The following is an 18,250-nucleotide window of genomic DNA, read 5'->3' as shown; positions in this document are numbered from 1 at the left end:
GACAAGACTAAAAACAAACACCAGTAAGAACTATAAAAGAATGACACTATAAAATAGTGATGGCTTTTGATATGAGAAAGAACAAGGAAGAAAATCCCTGTTTTATACACATTTTTATATCGTTCTTTCTATTTGTTTTCTAATTATTTATTTTGTTGTTGTTGGTGAAAGTATTGCAGCGATTGAAATGACCAGGACACTGTACAGGAAAGAGGAGATTTAAAAGAGATTAATCAAATTGTAAATCTCTGAACTGAGGAGAAAAATTAATGATGATGATGATGATGATGATAATAATAATGATAATAATAATGATAATAATAATAATAATAATAATAATAATAATAATAATGATTATGATGATAATAATAATAATAATAATAATAATGATAATAATAATAATAATAATAATAATGATAATAATAATAATAATAATAATAATAATGATAATAATAATAATAATAATAATAATGATAATAATAATAATAATAATAATAATAATAATAATAATAATGATAATAATAATAATAATAATAATGATAATAATAATAATAATGATAATAATAATAATAATGATAATAATTAATAATAATAATGATACTAATAATGATGATAATAATAATGATAATAATAATAATAATAATGATAATAATGATAATAATAATAATGACAATGACAACAAGAACAGCAATGATACTAAATACATCACTATCAACAATGATGATGATGGTAATGATGATGACAATATGATGAACAAGAAATATAAAAAAAGAGAGGAGATGAGAGAGAGAGAGAGAGAGAGAGAGAGTGAGAGAGAAGGAGAGAGAATTAGTAAACTGAAAGATTAAAAAAAGTAATTGGGTTAGATTGGGCAGAAAATAAAGAGGAACCATGTTGGTAAAACTGCATAAAAACACAAAAATAAAACAAAAAAAAGAAGGAAAAGCATCAAAAATGAAATAAAACAACACAGTTTATTGAAAGAAATAGAAAAAATAAATATAAAGATAAGTACAAAAAATAATGAAGAGAAACCTCAAAATAATAACAATAATAATAATAATAATAATAATAATAATAATAATAATAATAATAATAACAATAATAATAATAACAATAATAATAATAATAATAATAATGATGATGATAATTTTCTGCCCACCTTACCACATGGTTTGAGCAGTTGGTGTCCTCAAAATCTCATTATAGAAAGACCTCATACCAATACAAATGCTTGCTAAATGTTTTACAGTGTTTTGTAATTCTTTAACAAGATTGCAAATGAAAGGACAAACCAGGAAAAATGACAAACAAACAAATAACTGAATGCATGAATAAATCCAAATCTTGTTTAACAGAACAAAATAAATAACAAACAATATTCATACATACATACATACATACATACATATATATATATATATATATATATATATATATATATACTCACACACACATATATATATAAGTAGAAAACAGGGGGAAGTACTTATATGTATGCGTGTATATATATATGTATACGTATGGTTGTGTGTGTGTGTGTGTGTGTGTGTATACTCAGAGAGGAAAATAAGAGAGGAAATAATTTCAAAACCTGAAGTGCAATGCAAGTTGTAGTAGACAAATAGAAACGTTTGGTCTTTGTGCATATTCATACACACACATATATATATATACGTACATATATACATACAGATATATATATATATATATATATATATATATATATATATATATATATATATATATACATTCCACAAATGCATGTGCACACATATATGTGTGTGTATGTGTATATATATATTTATACACACACACACTTATATACCCACACATATATATGTATATACATATGTATGTGTATGTGCATATGTATCTGTGTGTATTTGCATGTGTGAGAGTATACATATATGTATGTATATGTGTGTGTGTGTTTTATATATATATACATAGATGTGAAAGTTCTGGAAAGTTTTAAATGAATTATGAAGAGAGAAATCTTAGCTGATTCTAAAACAAACAACAAAGTAAAATGCCAGTGACAGTTTTAACGACAACCACAAACAAGAAACATAATTAATTAACTTCAAAATTTGTCATTAATTTCCGGTACATTCTGTTTGATTATTTACTATAATTCTGTGAGTCCATGACTGCTGATATAAAAAAAACAAAACAAAAAACAAAAAAAAACCCCAGAAACAGAGAGAAAAAAGAGGAAAAGGTATTAAATGAAAATTATCAATAAAAAATATAGTCAAATGTTTCTCAGGTCAATATTACATTGAAGATTAAATAGTAAAGACATTGGAAATTGTTTTCATTTATTTTCAGAATTATGTCACTTTTCTTGTATTTGTTATTACTGTTGTTGTTGTTGTTGTTGTTTAGCACTGATCAAGAAGACTTTTATGCTCAGAAGTAATTCAACTGTCACCATTCTGTCTTTCCTTTTCTTTATTTTTTTCAGACACAGTCTCATTCTCTCTCTCCCTCTCTCTCTCTCCCTCTCTCTCTCCCTCTCTCTCTCTCCCGCTCTCTATTTTCTCTTTCACTCCATCCCTCTCTCCCTCTCTCTGTCCCCTCCCTCTCCCTGTCCCCTCCCTCTCCCTGTCCTCTCCCTGTCCCTGTCCCTTCCCTGTCCCTGTCCCCTCCCTCTTCCTTTCCCCTCCCTCTCCCTGTCCCCTCCCTCTCTCTGTCCCTTTCTTTTTCCTTGCTCTCTCCCTCCCCTCTTCCCTTCCCTCCCCTCCACCATTTACTCCCCTCCACCCCACTCCTTCCTCTGTCATGCAGTGCTTGTTTTACAGGTTTCTGCAGTTATGGACTTCCCATGTCAAAGCCTGAATATTTGTGATTTTTCTTGGGAAACATACAGCAGTGATTTCTTATTGCCCTCTGCCAGATTATTTGCCATTTATTCTGTCAGTCTACTGCTCTTCTGACTTTACTCTTAAAGGCACGGAGCTTATTTTACTTCACAAGACATCAGGGCATGTCTACACACAAGTGGTCTTGTGTGACACATGTCTAAAGGTTAGCCTTCCACCCACTATATAACTTAGCCACAAGACCCTCTTCAACTATTTCAGCTATAACTGGGGCCCTTGACAAGTATCACTATAGGCCAGAATAGAACTGGGAGTAATAGTGGCTAAGGGTGGCCCCATACTCCTCAAAACTGCTGAACTCCTTAGCAGATGCAGTTTAATGCGATGTCCAGGACAATAGCGCATCTGGGACTACGCTGCCCAGTGTTTCATTAATTTGTTACGACAGTAAAATATGATTTGAAGGTGATTTGGCTGCCATTTTCAAGCAGATCAAGGGCACACAGAAACCTATTGGTTCTCTAAAATGGTTCTTACTGCTGGCTGTTGTTTTTATTACCGTTGTTATTATCTGGCCCCATGTAAGGTAACGAGCTGGCAGAATCGTTAGCACGCCGGGCAAAATGCTTAGTGGTATTTTGTCTGTCTACATTCTGAGATCAATTCTGCCAAGATCGACTTTGCCTTTCATCCTTCAGGGTCAATAAATTAAGTACCATTTGCATACTGGATCGATCTAATCAAATGCCGCCCTTCCCACCGAAAGATTTTGGGCCTTGGGCCTAGAGTACAAAAAATTATCTAGCCCCACATCTTCGTCATTCAAGTAGACCTATAGTAAAAAAGAATTGCAACAGTTCATATCTGATTGATTTGCAAAGCATGTGGCCTAGAGGTTAGTGTGGCTGGCATACTGATGATTATAAGATCATGAGTTCAATTCCTGAACTGAATGGCATGTTGCTTAATCAGCTGAAATGAGTACCAACCATACTGGTACAGCTCTCCTCCAGCTGTCACATCTTCAATGTTTTGCAGGGTCAGAAGTAGGAAAGCTGAGAGGGTGTCTATGTCTGTTCATGATTATATAAATACCTAAAGCATATAGCAAAAGCATGGTACATGAAACTAGATCATCATCACTATGTTTTATAGTTTTTTTGTTTTTTTTAACTCAGGTAGATGTGAATAACTATGACACTTAAAGATATTGCCCCAGGATGTATATCCAGCTGTATATAATAAGTTCACCTCTCTAACATAATTAGTGAATTGCAAGTCAACAAAGGAGTCGCGATGCTAAAAATAGCTTTCAAATCTCCCTCAAATTATACCATACTATCTTAAACATAGGTTGGATAAGGCAGTCCTTGATGCAATTTACATGACAAAGCCAAATTGCAATGGTAGTGTTTAAATTAATAAGGAAACCTGCAATTAAATAACAACAGTTGCTGAATCACCCATAGCAGCTGTTGTAGATTTGAGGTGTATCCCAGGGAAAATTTAATCCCATTCTGTTAACATGAAGCAAGAAATATATGTTGTCACTCTAAAGCAGTAGTTCTTGGCCATTTCTTACCAATGGACTCCTTTGATTCTTAATTGTATTCAGGCAGACTCTCTTGGCCATTTCAATGCTTAAACAATCTAATTATATTTTTGTAATTAAGAATTATTAGGAATTGTATTTAAAAAATTGTTAAAATAATTTATGTATTGTAGATGTATAACCAATTTGAACAACACAATTTCATATGGACCCTATAGGGGTCACATAGACCCTAGTTAAAATCACTGCTCTAAAGGTTTTGTGATGGCTTCTGGAGGTATTTTATTTCTGTTAACATTATCAGAAGTTTTGGTATGCATTCAAAAAAGCAAAGTGAATTCTTAAGAAAGACAAGAAAAGTGTTTTGCCAAGCAGTTTAGTGATACATCTGCTATGGAACTGAATTCAAGACAGTTGAGATTAGTAATTTTACCATTAATTATACTTTAATTTCAACATTTATTTGATGATAGATTTTCAGGACAGAAAATTCTTTTTCATTTATCAGCAATGCCCTTTTAATATTCAACATTAGTAGTCTTGTTGTCCTCTAAAATATCATTCCTCTTCCTATCATTGTTTGTCATTATTTTAGTGAAAACACTTTACACATTTCGTTTTTGGATTTGGTTTGTAAGATTCTTTATGTGAGTTCATGTGTTGAAGCACATTCTGTTGTGTCTGGGGAGAGTCATTCTCTTTTAGTGCTTTATAATTCAACAATGCTTGTAACAAAAATGAACGACATACATAGGGGAAACATCTAGGAGCATTGCGGAATGACTAAATGAACATTTGAGACAATATGACGACAAAAAATGGTTCTCCATACTCTGCCAACATGCCACGGACCAACATGGAGGCAACCTGGGTGAACTTGATATCTGTATTTTATCCAAGCACCTAAAGGACCCAACACTCAGACAAATACAGGAGTACATCCTCATAAATGAAACTTCCTCAGTGCTAAACAGGAAATATACACAGTAGATATCCCCATACCCACAGGTAGAGTAGAATAGTTAGTGGGCTGTTATGGAGATGTATGTATGTATGTGTGAGTGTGGGTAGGTGTATATGTGTATATGTATATGCACATGCATGTAGGCATATGGATATAAATGTAAACAGATAGACATACAGACAGATAGGTACATAGGTTATATGAACAGACAAGCACACACACATACACAGATGAAGACTGAAACACATGACTATATTTACACACACCCTTCCCTTCACACAAGGGCACATATAGAGACACATGTCCACACTTATGGAGATACACATCCATACATACAGACACAGTACATAATTGCAAAAAAAAAGCCATACACACACACAGACATACTCAGACATGCACACACAAGGAGACAGAGGTACACACACACACATGAATATGCAGGCAGAATACATACATACAAACATACACACATACATATATAAATATGCACATACACATGCATACATGCTTACACACATGCATGTATACATACATACATACATACATACATACATACATGTGTATGCACCCACACATGCACACAAACAAACAAAAAGAATGCATCTTCAATAACGAATAGAGTCAACAACTATTGAAAAGGTTGCAAGAAGCAGCGAAAATTTTAGAAAAACAAATAAGTAAATGAGTGGAAACTTTACCAGTGAGTGTGTTAAATCATAAGGTAGCAAAAGAGAATGACTCTCTCAGACACAACAGACTTTACACATTATTGTCAAATTATATTATATCACAATTATATTATATTACTATAGCAGAAGTGTTTTAAAGTATCAGTAATATTATAATGTACGGTAGTATTATAACATAGTTGAAGTATTATCAAGTAACAGAAGCATATTAATGTAGAAGTTGTAATATGACATAGATGTATTATGGTAGTATTATAATATATCAGTAGTTTTATAATTGGCTGAAATATTATAAAACAGCAGCGTATTATTTAAACAAGAACAATATAATAATATAGCAGAACTTTAATAAAATAGACTGAAATTCATCTCTGTGGAATTTATTAATATTTATTTAAGTTTTTATATTTACAAATTATATTGAATATTTTGGTTTTAAAGACTAATTTCCTAATTTCGTTTTTCCCTTGAAACAGTTAATTAAATAGCTAATAATTATTGAATTTAGATTAAAGTTGTGAACACCTCAAAATCTTACTTAATATCTACAACTAATTATCATGTAAAATGATTAAATAATTAAATATATCTTATGTGTAATTGAAAGATTTAAATCAAACTCAAATGAATTGTAGCAAGTGCCCTTAAAATAGTGTGAACTTTTCATCCACGAGGGAGACTAGTAATTAAGAAGTGATTTGTTGGATAGTAGTGTTGGTCTAAGTAAATATTCACTTGTATTTAATTTTATCAACTAGGTTCTGAGGTGAATTCATTGAAAAGTTGCTTCCATGTGTCTCTGGGCAGCAAAATATAAATCTGCAATGTACTTAGGTCAATTCGGTTGACAAGTGGAAGCTATGTGCTGGTGGTTCGGGTGTTTGGCACCTGATCATAGAGTAGTAGGTTCAAGCACTGGATTGGTCAGGTGCTTCATTTCATGTTGCTACAGTCTACTTAGTTGTAATAAGTACTCTCCAGTACTCTCCCTTCTTCCAGCTGTTACATCAAGGGTGACTAGGCCAAGAATATCTCAATATCTGCCCATGAAGTCAATGACACCAAAAACAATTAGCAAAAGCATGGTCCATATTATTAAGCCATACTTACCAGTGAGTAACAAATGGATGCACTTTGCCAAAGGACATAATTATTGTCAATTTTAGTTTATTGTATATTTTTTCATATATTACTGATTGTTAATGAATTTTAATGAATAGGATTTCAGGACTGCTTATCTAAGGACCATGAATTTAAATCTGAGGATACTGATTGATTGTATTTGTGAACTGAACATTTTTTTTCTTAGCCCTAGCTGCTGGTATTGAGTACTACATCATATAAGAATATTCCTTATCCTTCAGAAAGCAGGTGGAGACTGGTTCACATGACACCAAGTTATGTCCACACATGAGTGAACTTTTGTGACCTATGTCTAGGGAACAACTCTCCTCCGAGAACTTACTTCACTACTTAAAGCCATGACTAAACACTAACTCTTGAGATTCCATTGGAGCACAAATGGAGGTAGTGATAATATTCATTCTAGTACAATATTATACATACTCCTAAGAAAGTGAATCTGCAATATGGTTTTAGCTACTAAATATAGCTCTGAACTGAACTGACCTAAGTACATTGCAGATTTATATTTTGCTGCCCACAGACACATGGAAGCAACCTTCCAATGAATTCACCTCAGAACCTAGTTGATAAGATTACATAGTTATGAAAATCTCATTCACCTTCTAAAAAATCTAAATTTCTGCTTGTTTGACCAATTAATATTATTAGATATATATATTGGACTAATTTAATTATTTCTCCGACGATTGAAAAAAAAATTGATGATTAAATTGACCAATTTTCAGATCTTATTGGATTCTCATCACAGGCATCCCAAACAAAATAAGCAGCCATTCTGTTTATAAACTCAGCAATTCCAGTTGCTATAGAAAGCTGCAGCTATTTGTTTGCATACCAACCATCTTATGATCATGAACTAGACACTCTAATCATTAAGTCATGTGCTTTCATGGAGAATTCTGTGTGAAAACTGGTCAGATTGTTATGCAACACATGATATAGGAAGGCTTTATAACAGTGATGTTATACTGCTATGTAATACATGCTATAGGTCAGTTATATCCAAGTAGGTTATTGTGCATAGATAGGTTATTGCTACTGGAGTACTATATTTCATATGCTAGTCAAAAGCAATAGAGCCAATGTTCAGAATGAAAGATATGTTCTAGCACTGGAGCAATCAAAGATGCTCTACATGAAATGTAGAGCATCCATGGTTGTTCCAGTGGTGCTTTATGATTATTTCTTTGCATCATTCAATGATGTTTAGGAATTGTTGAAAAAAGGGAGTTGAGAATCTGATATTTTCTCAGCAGTTGATATAGTGGTTAGGATGGTGAATATAGAAGGAAACATGATGATAAGGAGAAGGAAGATAATGATGATGATGATGATGATGATAATGATGATGATGATGATGATGATGAGGAGGAGGAGGAGGAGGAGGAGGATGAAGATGATGATGATGATAGTAGTAGTGGCAGTGTCAGTGACATTGATGAAGATGTTAATTATGATGGTGATGAAAACGATGATGCCAATGATGATGATGGTGGTGTTGGTGGTGGTGATTGTAATGATGGTGATGCCAATAATAATGATATTGATTATGACGATAGTGATGATGTTAATATCGATCACTCCATTGATGTTGACAAAGGAACAAAGCTGCCGCTGGTGGTGGTAATGAAGATGCAAATGATGATGATGATGACGGTGATGATGATGACGATGATGATGACGATGATGATGATGATGCTGCTGCTGCTGCTGCTGTTGCTGCTGATGATGATGATGATGATGATGATGATGATGATGATGATTACATAGTTAAAAATGATGATTAAACTAGAAATTACAATAAAAATTAAATTACACATGCAAATTAGCCTTTAAGTGACAAAAATTCTTTCACATTCCACCTGCCATTTCCTCACTTCTCCCTCCCCATCTTTACCTCTTATCAATCTTCACCCAGTTAACCTTCACCAAAACTCACCTTTCTTCTAAATTCCAATCCTTTACTTTGACACAATTCAATGTAATAATACCAAGTTTTTTAATGGATTTTCTATTCGAATAGAATGTTTGGTTGATTTTTTCTCTCTTTTTGCCTTCCCCAAAACATTGAACTGAATAAAAATCCATCTGAAAATTTATTGTGAAATTGAACAACTAAGTTAATTAAAACTACAAAGAAACCAGAACAAAAAATATAAAAATTACAAATGGAAATAAATAAATAAATGAATAAATAAATAAATAAAACAGTAGGCACGAGCATGGCTGTGTGGTTAAGAAGTTCGGTTCACTTCACAATCATGTGATTTCTTGTTCAGTTCCACAGCACAGCTACAATAGTCCTGGACTGACCACAAACTTGAGAATGGATCTGGAAGGTAGAAACTGAAACGAGTGAGTGTGTATGTATGTGTATGTGTGTGTGTGTGTGTGTGTGTGTGTGTAACTGATTATATTATGGTTCCTTTGAAAATCACTGAGCTACATATTTTTGCCATTACTCTTATCAATAAATTATCCACTGGCTTCGTGCCTTCTAAGATATTTTGAAAGGTTTAGTGAAACAAATCAACTCCAGTGCATATTTTTTAAAATCTAGTAATTATTTTATCTGTCCCTTTTGCTGAACTGCTATGTTACAAGGATATAAACAAACTAACACCAATTGTGAAATACTGGCAAGGGACAAACATAAACACACACATGCACACACACACATGATAGGCTTCCACACAATTTCCATTATCAAATCCACTCACAAGGCATTGGTCTGCTCTAGGATATTATAGAAGACACTTGCCCAAGGTTCCACACAGTGGGATTGAATTGAAAATTCGACGACTGGCACCCATGCCAACGTCGTTTCCTTCATTGGACACGAAACTTGGCTTGCGAAGACTTGTTGGGGCAAGCGAAAGCGAAATCGTAATGGCACCTGTGCCCAGCGTCGCCTTCCTGGCACTTGTGCCGGTGGAACATGTAAAGAGATTCGAGCGAGATCACTGCCAGTGCCACTGGACTGGCTCCTGTGCAGGTGGAACATAAAATACACCATTTTGAGCATGGCTGTTGCCAGTACCGCCTGACTGGCCTTCGTGCCGGTGGCACGTAAAAGCACCCACTACACTCTTGGAGTGGTTGGTGTTAGGAAGGGCATCCAGCTGTAGAAACTTTGCCAAATCAGATTGGAGCCTAGTGTAGCCATCTGGTTCACCAGTCCTCAGTCAAATCGTCCAACCCATGCTAGCATGGAAAACAAACGTTAAACGATGATGATGATGATGATGATGATGATGATGATGATGATGATGTAGTTAAGAACATATTCTTGTAACTATATGTATAATTCTTTAGCTGGATCACATGTCGGTTACAATCTTTGAGATTCCTTGTAGCCAATAGTTCTTTAGTTAAATTCCTTGTTACAAAAGATACTTAAGTTTCTGCAATCATTATAGTTCTTGCCTATTTGTATCTTGGAATTTTAGCTGTAAATATTTCTTTCGGACATTGATTCTTTAGATTAAGACTGGTCATTGTTGTTGATAAAAACCAATCTTATCCACATACGAAATGAATTGCTTTGGGACATGTAAGTTTTAGTCATATTTACCTGGGATAGAATAGACCTTGAAAACTTGGTCTATTGTATTGTGCTGTCCTGCTTCTCTCTCATTGGAAGAATAACTGGAATACTTGCAGGCCCAAATAATTCTTTCTGTTTTATATACTGTTTCTAGAACAATTTCTAAGCTTTGTAACTCTACAGTTTGTGGCATTTATTTTCAGTATCTTGTATTCCGGTCCTATAATTCTTCAATCCAAACCCATTTTGTGATACCTGCAACTAGTTCCTTACAACTAAGCAGATTCCACACTATTGCAAAGATTCAACCCAAGTCTCAAATTTGAAGAAGCATTTGTCCCTCCTACTAGACCCAGAGGTTTTGTGAAGAGTCTGGTCTGTCTTCTCTTCTGACTAGTTTGAACACTGATGACTGCACCTTTGTTGGGTTGAAAGCAGTGATGTTATTGGCTTTTGAACTCAGTAAAGGGAAGTTTAAACTAAATACCAAAATGCATCAATGTCTTCACTCTACGCAATCTTCTGATTTTAATCAGTCTTATCAATCATCTAATCTTTTTATTACCTTATTTCTATTTAATCTTTTAATTCCTGTAAGCCTTTTCAAACCATAGATACAATTCTTACCTTGATATTCCAACTGGAATTCTCCAATCCAATAAACTGAATTAATAGAATGAAAGCCTATACATGCATACATACACACACACACACACACACACACACACACACACACACGTAGAAACACACATACACATACATACATAAATGCATACAACAGCTGCTAATTAACAAAAAGATTCAGAAGAAAAACAATAAAAAATTGTATGAACTTATTGTAGAGTGGCTTATTGTAAAAGGCTTTTGATAGAATAACACATGGGTGGATTTTCAAGACTCTTCAGTTAGCCAAAGTCTCACAACCATTAGTGAGTACTTTTGAATGCCTGACCAAGACCTGATACACCACTTTGGTCCTTGGGAGTGATAAGGAGCAAATTGAGTCAGATAGCATTCCCATATATCATGATCATTTGTAACACTCAAACTGAGGGTGGAAACGAAAATACAAATATAAATATTCCATTTGTAGTAAGCCATAATCCTGGGGATCACAACATCCTACATTCAACAAAACAATACGTCCCAATTTTGCAGTAATCATCAATTGTCTAATAAACAATTAAAGGATCACAAATCATCAACATCTGAAGACAACCACCAAATCTTATGAGATTCCTAACAAAGGCAAGATTCACATTGGAGAAAGAAATAATACAGGTAACAAACTTGGAGATCCTTGTTGTGGGAAATGTTAAGTAATTGAACAAGGATCAAAAGATTCAAGAATGAGAAGGAACTAAATGTGAATGCAAACATAAATTGCAAACAAAAAAATCACATGTCCACATTACAATGCCAATAACATAGAGAAACAGGAACAAAACTAACCAGTAAAGTAAAAGTATATAAACAGCAAATTAAAGATTCGTCTTTTAGTAGGAAGATTACTTTATACGAATTCTAGATCTGAAACTAAACCAGAATGTTTAAGACCATTACTAAAACAACTTCCTCTATACACATTAGCCCAGAATATGAGTGGTTGAAAAATTGAACAATGAAAGCGCTTACACACAAAATATTTACTATACATAAGATTCTTCCTCAAAGGTTAATGATATTCTGTAAAATAATTATTTTAAAGCAGTTGATAACTTTAAAAAAATTCCTCCTCAATTATATATATATATATTCAAAATAGACAGATAGACAAACGGACAGACAGACATATAGATACATAGATAGATAGATAGATGATGTAAAGTCTCATTCTGAGTTAAATAAGAATGTAAACATATTCTTTCTATTCTGTTGATGTGCAGAAACGAAAAAGAGATAAATAAAAGGGAGTTTCCTGATGGACCATTTCAAAGTTAGCAGATCACTCCTCAGAGATGACCACCTCAATTCCCCAATCAAGAACATAGATCATTTGCTCTTAAGGCAGTCATGTATCAATCTACCATCATGGTGGCTAGCCTAATTTGTATCGTTTACTTCTGACAAGTCTTCATTAATCAAACAATATCTATTTATGCAAAACACAATGTAAATAAGAACTGAAATACATTTAAGTATTATAAAGCTTCAATGCGAGTTAAATAAGAATGTAGACACATTTCTTCTTTAGTGCGGACATGTGATAAAAGCACAAAGAGGAAATCTCATGGACAATTTCATGGTTTATTTACAGCTCATCCTTCTGTTTTGGTGGTGAATTGAAATGAGTTCTTATTTAGCTATGAGTAAAGCTATGTAATAAGTTCTCTTTCACTTCTTCTGACTTACAGAGTGCTATGCCTCAATCGGTCTCTCTCTCTCTCTCTCTCTCTCTCTCTCTCTCTCTCTCTATATATATATATATATATATATATATATATATATATATATATATACATACATACATACAAACACACACACACCTATATTCACATTCTTAAAACTCTATCTCTTTCTACAGTCATATAGATTACTGCATTAATGTCATCATTATATTTCAATTCCCGGCATTAGCAATCATAATTCCACACCAAAATATCTCACTTTCACATGTATGAATCTCAAATTTATTTCTATAATTTTCCAAATGTATTCTTCATTCATATATGGTTTCTGTGACATTTTCTTCAATTCTTTCAGTGAAACGCCATTTTCACATAACATCTGCAAGTCAAATCATCTTTCTTCTCTATTTCTACAGTTAGTTAATACAATTGTATATTCAAAAACAAATAGTTCTTTAAATTGAGTGCAATTATTACCACAAGATCTTTAATACCTCTAACCATTTTCAGTTTGCCCCTGACTAAATTGCCATTTCTATATTCCATCAGTGATCATTTCTATAATTCTGCAGTTAACCAATGTTCTTCTTCTTCTTCTTCTCTTCCTCCTCCTCCTCCTCCTCCTCCTCACCACCACCACCAACACCACCACCACCACCATCATCATCACCATCATCATCATCATTGCTTCTGTGAGTTCTGCTGAAATATTTCAATTCTAGTCAATAGTTTTGTTTTCTTTTGTTCTTCAAAATTAATCGACAATATATTTTAGTGAACTGCTGTTGCTGCTGCTGCTGCTGTTGTTGCTCCCCCCTCCAAACCACCCCTCATCACCCAGCCTCCTCCTACTCCTCTTCTTCTTCTTCTTCTTCTTCAGTAGTTGTAATAGTAGAACATAATTTGGTTTTAAAAGAAAGTATATTTATATGATATATATATATATATATATATGTATGTATGTATAAGTGTGTATATATATATATATATATATATATATATATATATATATATACACATAAATATACACATAAATACACACGCATATATGTGTGTGTGTGTGTGAGTATGTATATTTGTGTGTATATATATATGTATAAATATATATATATATATATGTATATATATAAAACAACAAAATAATAATAATAATAATAATGATAATAATAATAATATAAAAATTAACATTTTTCAGATCTTTAACAGTTCGATAAAGTAATTTCATTTTTATGACTCTGCCATTATGTTTGTTATTGTTATTGTTGTTCTATAAGTATGGTTGGCTGGTTGGTTGGTTGGTTGGTTGGTGGTGGTAAAGATTATTTATTTTTATTATATTTCTCTATTATTAATTTCCAATTTTTCACCATTTTCCTTAGTCTTTTGTACTATTCACTTGTTTTGCTTTGAATTTACGTTTAATTTTTTTTTTTATGTTATTTTTACACTTCATATTCCCTTATGTCATTATTATTATTTTTATTTTTTTATTTTTGCTTTCATTTTTAAAAGTCTAATATACTTATTTTATTTTATATTCTACAATAATAACCAACATCACCACCATCATCATCATCATCATCATCAACACCATTATCACCACCATCAGCACTACCCTCATCGTCGCCATCCCCCTCTCCTCCTCCTCCTCCTCCTCCTCCTCCTCCTCATCATCATCATCATCATCACTATCACCATCACCATCACCATCACCATCATCATCATCATCATCATCACCATCATCATCATCATCATCATCAGTAGTAATATTATTTTCTTATTTTTCATTGGCCATATAAATCAGTCTATTTGTTAGTCCTTGTTGTTGTTGTTGTTGTCGTTGTTAGCAGCAGTGTGTGAGAATATTGGATTTTTAATAGTGTTGTGCACATTTTCACGTGTCATAATTAAATGGTGCAATGTGGTAACGATGCAAGCCGAGATATTATATGCAGCGTGAAGGAAACGGTAATTGAACAAGGATTTTTACCACAGATACTAAGTCACTTAGATGTACTCCATAATATGTAAACCTGATATGGAATGGGAAAGAAATATATATGAATGTAGGTAGGTGAGTGGCTAGGTAGGTATACATGTATATGTGCTTGTGTGTTTGTGCATGCACTCACACACAAACATACACATGTACATGTGCACACACATGTACACATACACATACATGCACACACACATGCACACATACACACATGCATACATATGTACAAAGAGGGAGAGAGAGAGAGGTAGAGAGAGATTGAAAGCTTTGAAATGATAAATACATATCTAAAAACTAGTGAGATATAGAAATAGATATTTATGCAACCAGATGGATAGATAGATAAATAGATAAGTAGGTAAATAGGCAGGTAGGTAGACAGAGGGGCAGGTAGACATTTATTTGTCTACTGATAAATACAGGTGAATAGGTAGGAAGGAAGCTAGATAGAGAGGCTGAAAGATAAATATATATATCGATAGATGGGTAGACAGAAAGGTAGGTAGACAGAAAAAGAGACTTGCTGATATATATATATATCAAGTGCCTTGCTGATATATATATATATGTATGTATAAAGATAGATAGATAGATAGATAGATAGATAGATAGATAGATAGATAGATAGATAGATAGATAGATAGATAGATTGATAGATAGATAGATAGAAAGACAGATAGACAGATAGATAGATAAATAGATAGATAGATAGATAGATAGATAGATAGATAGACAGATAGATAGATAGATAGATAGATAGGCAGTGAAAGCGACTGATAATGAGATACTTAGATGGGAGTACAGACAAAAAACAAAAAGAAAGAGACTGTGCCAATTGTTTTAATTTATAGCTTGATAGACATTTCATAAAGATGAGTATCACTTTTAATAACGTTCATCGATCATATCAGCTCCATCACTTATTTCTCGCTGGTACTTCACCAAAATCTTATTGTTAAACTGCTAAATTATAGGGTATAACTTTAACAACAACACCAGTTTTAAGACCAATGTAAATACAAACAAACAAACACACACACATTTAAACTGATTTCCGTTCATACAGGTCAACTGAAAGCTATAATTGAAAATACCATACTGAGGTGCCATGCTGGATGATAAGACCTGGAGCCATGTAGTTATGGAACTGACCTCCTAAGAATACAGGCCATACTTGTGTTTCTATAGATATATATTTAGAAAGATAGATATCTGAAAAATAGCCATGTGAGTGGGGTTTAGACATAAATGGAAATTAATTGGGGCTATAATGAATATCTATGCAAAATATATTCTTTTTTTTAGTTGAAAGAAAATAACCCCAAGAATTTTTCTTTGTAAGCCTAGTACTTGCTCTATCAGTCTCTTTTGCTGAACCACTAATTTACAGTAACTTAAACACACCAGCATCAGTTGTCAAGCATTAGTGGGGGAACAAACACAGACACAAAGAGACACACACACACATGCGCGCACGCACACACACACACACATACACATACATACAACAGACTTCTTTGAGTTTCCATCTACCAAATCCACTCATAAGGCTTTGGTCAGCCTGAGGCTATAACAGAAGACACTTACTCAAGGTGCCATGTGTAGGACTGAACCCAGGACTATGTGGTTGAGAAGCAAGCTTCTTACCACACAGCCACACCTAATGAATCTCATATGTTTTCACATATAATGAAAATATACACATATCTATCTTAACCCTTTAGCATTCAGATTACTTTGCCAAATGTGATGTTTAATCACATTTGCTTTCAATAAATCATGAGTTATTTTATAGCTTTGAGATTCCATTAATGTTATTGTTTATTTTCAGAATGACATTGTAGGGTGGGTGAGAGAGGTCAGATATGGCCAATTTAAACATATAACAGGAAGAATGTTTGGGATGGATTGTTGCTGGCACTCTGTCACTTACGACATTGAGGGTTCCAGTTGATCCGATCAACGGAACAGCCTATTCGTGAAATTAACATGCAAGTGGCTGAGCACTCCACAGACACATGTACCCTTAACGTATTTCTCAGGGATATTCAGCGTGATACAGTGTGACAAGGCTGACCCTTTGAATTACAGGCACAACAGAAACAGGAAGTAAGAGTGAGAGAAAGTTGTGGTGGAAGAGTACAGCAGGGTTCGCCACCATCCCCTGCCCGAGCCTCATGGAGTTTTAGGTGTTTTCGCTCAATAAACACTCACAACGCTCGGTCTGGGAATCGAAACCACGATCCTATGACCGCGAGTCCGCTACCCTAACCACTGGGCCATTGCGCCTCCACTTGGGATGGATATGGCTGGTTCAAATCCTAAAGGGTTATGGTAACCTTATAGGACATGTAGATCCTGCCACACTGACTTGTACTTTTTTAGCAACTGTACAAAAAAAGAGGGATTTCTATAACTAGCAGTCATTTATGAAGAAGGAATATACAGTGACTGAAATGTACAGGAGTAACAAAGCACATGTACTGCCTTATTGAGGTAGTAAAAGCTCCCCAGAAATGCACTATTAGGATAGATTTTAAATTAGAGAAGTTACTGGAACATATAAGAAGACAGAAGCAAGTGTGTTTCCATACAATGAAAAAGGAAAAAAAAAAATGTTTTATCAGCAAATAAGAAAAAAATCTACCCAGATTAATATCCTGGGGTAGATATTAAGTTAGAGAACTTAAAATAGCTATGAGTGATTTATGTAATATCTAGACACATGAACCACAAAAGGCACATTCTAATTGCGGTGTTTATTCACTGAGAGCATTCTATAATTAATTAGAAACATCAATAAAATTTTGGAGTGTGTGTATATGTATGTATCTGTATATATTTATATATATATATATATATATATATGTATGTATGTATGTATATACACACACACACACATACACAAGCACAACCATATCAATAGATGTACAATGAAATAAAGGCTAGGAATTTATCAAATGAAGTATCAAAATGATATTCAGCCATTTCTTCAACCAGTAAAAATATATATATTCCTTTCCGTGTAAGTATTAATCCCATCTTTTGAAAACGACTATTTTGACCCTTAAGTTGTGCGATTTGATCCTTCATAAATGTACACTTTTTACATTCAGAAAATGAACATTTGACTAACAGAAAATGTGCATTTTGATCTCTGGAATAAAATATACCTTT

This window comes from Octopus bimaculoides, chromosome 10 (genome assembly GCF_046866305.1).
Source record: "Octopus bimaculoides isolate indiv1 chromosome 10, ASM4686630v1, whole genome shotgun sequence".
Classification (NCBI taxonomy): domain Eukaryota; kingdom Metazoa; phylum Mollusca; class Cephalopoda; order Octopoda; family Octopodidae; genus Octopus; species Octopus bimaculoides.
Note: the sequence above shows the minus strand (reverse complement) of the source record.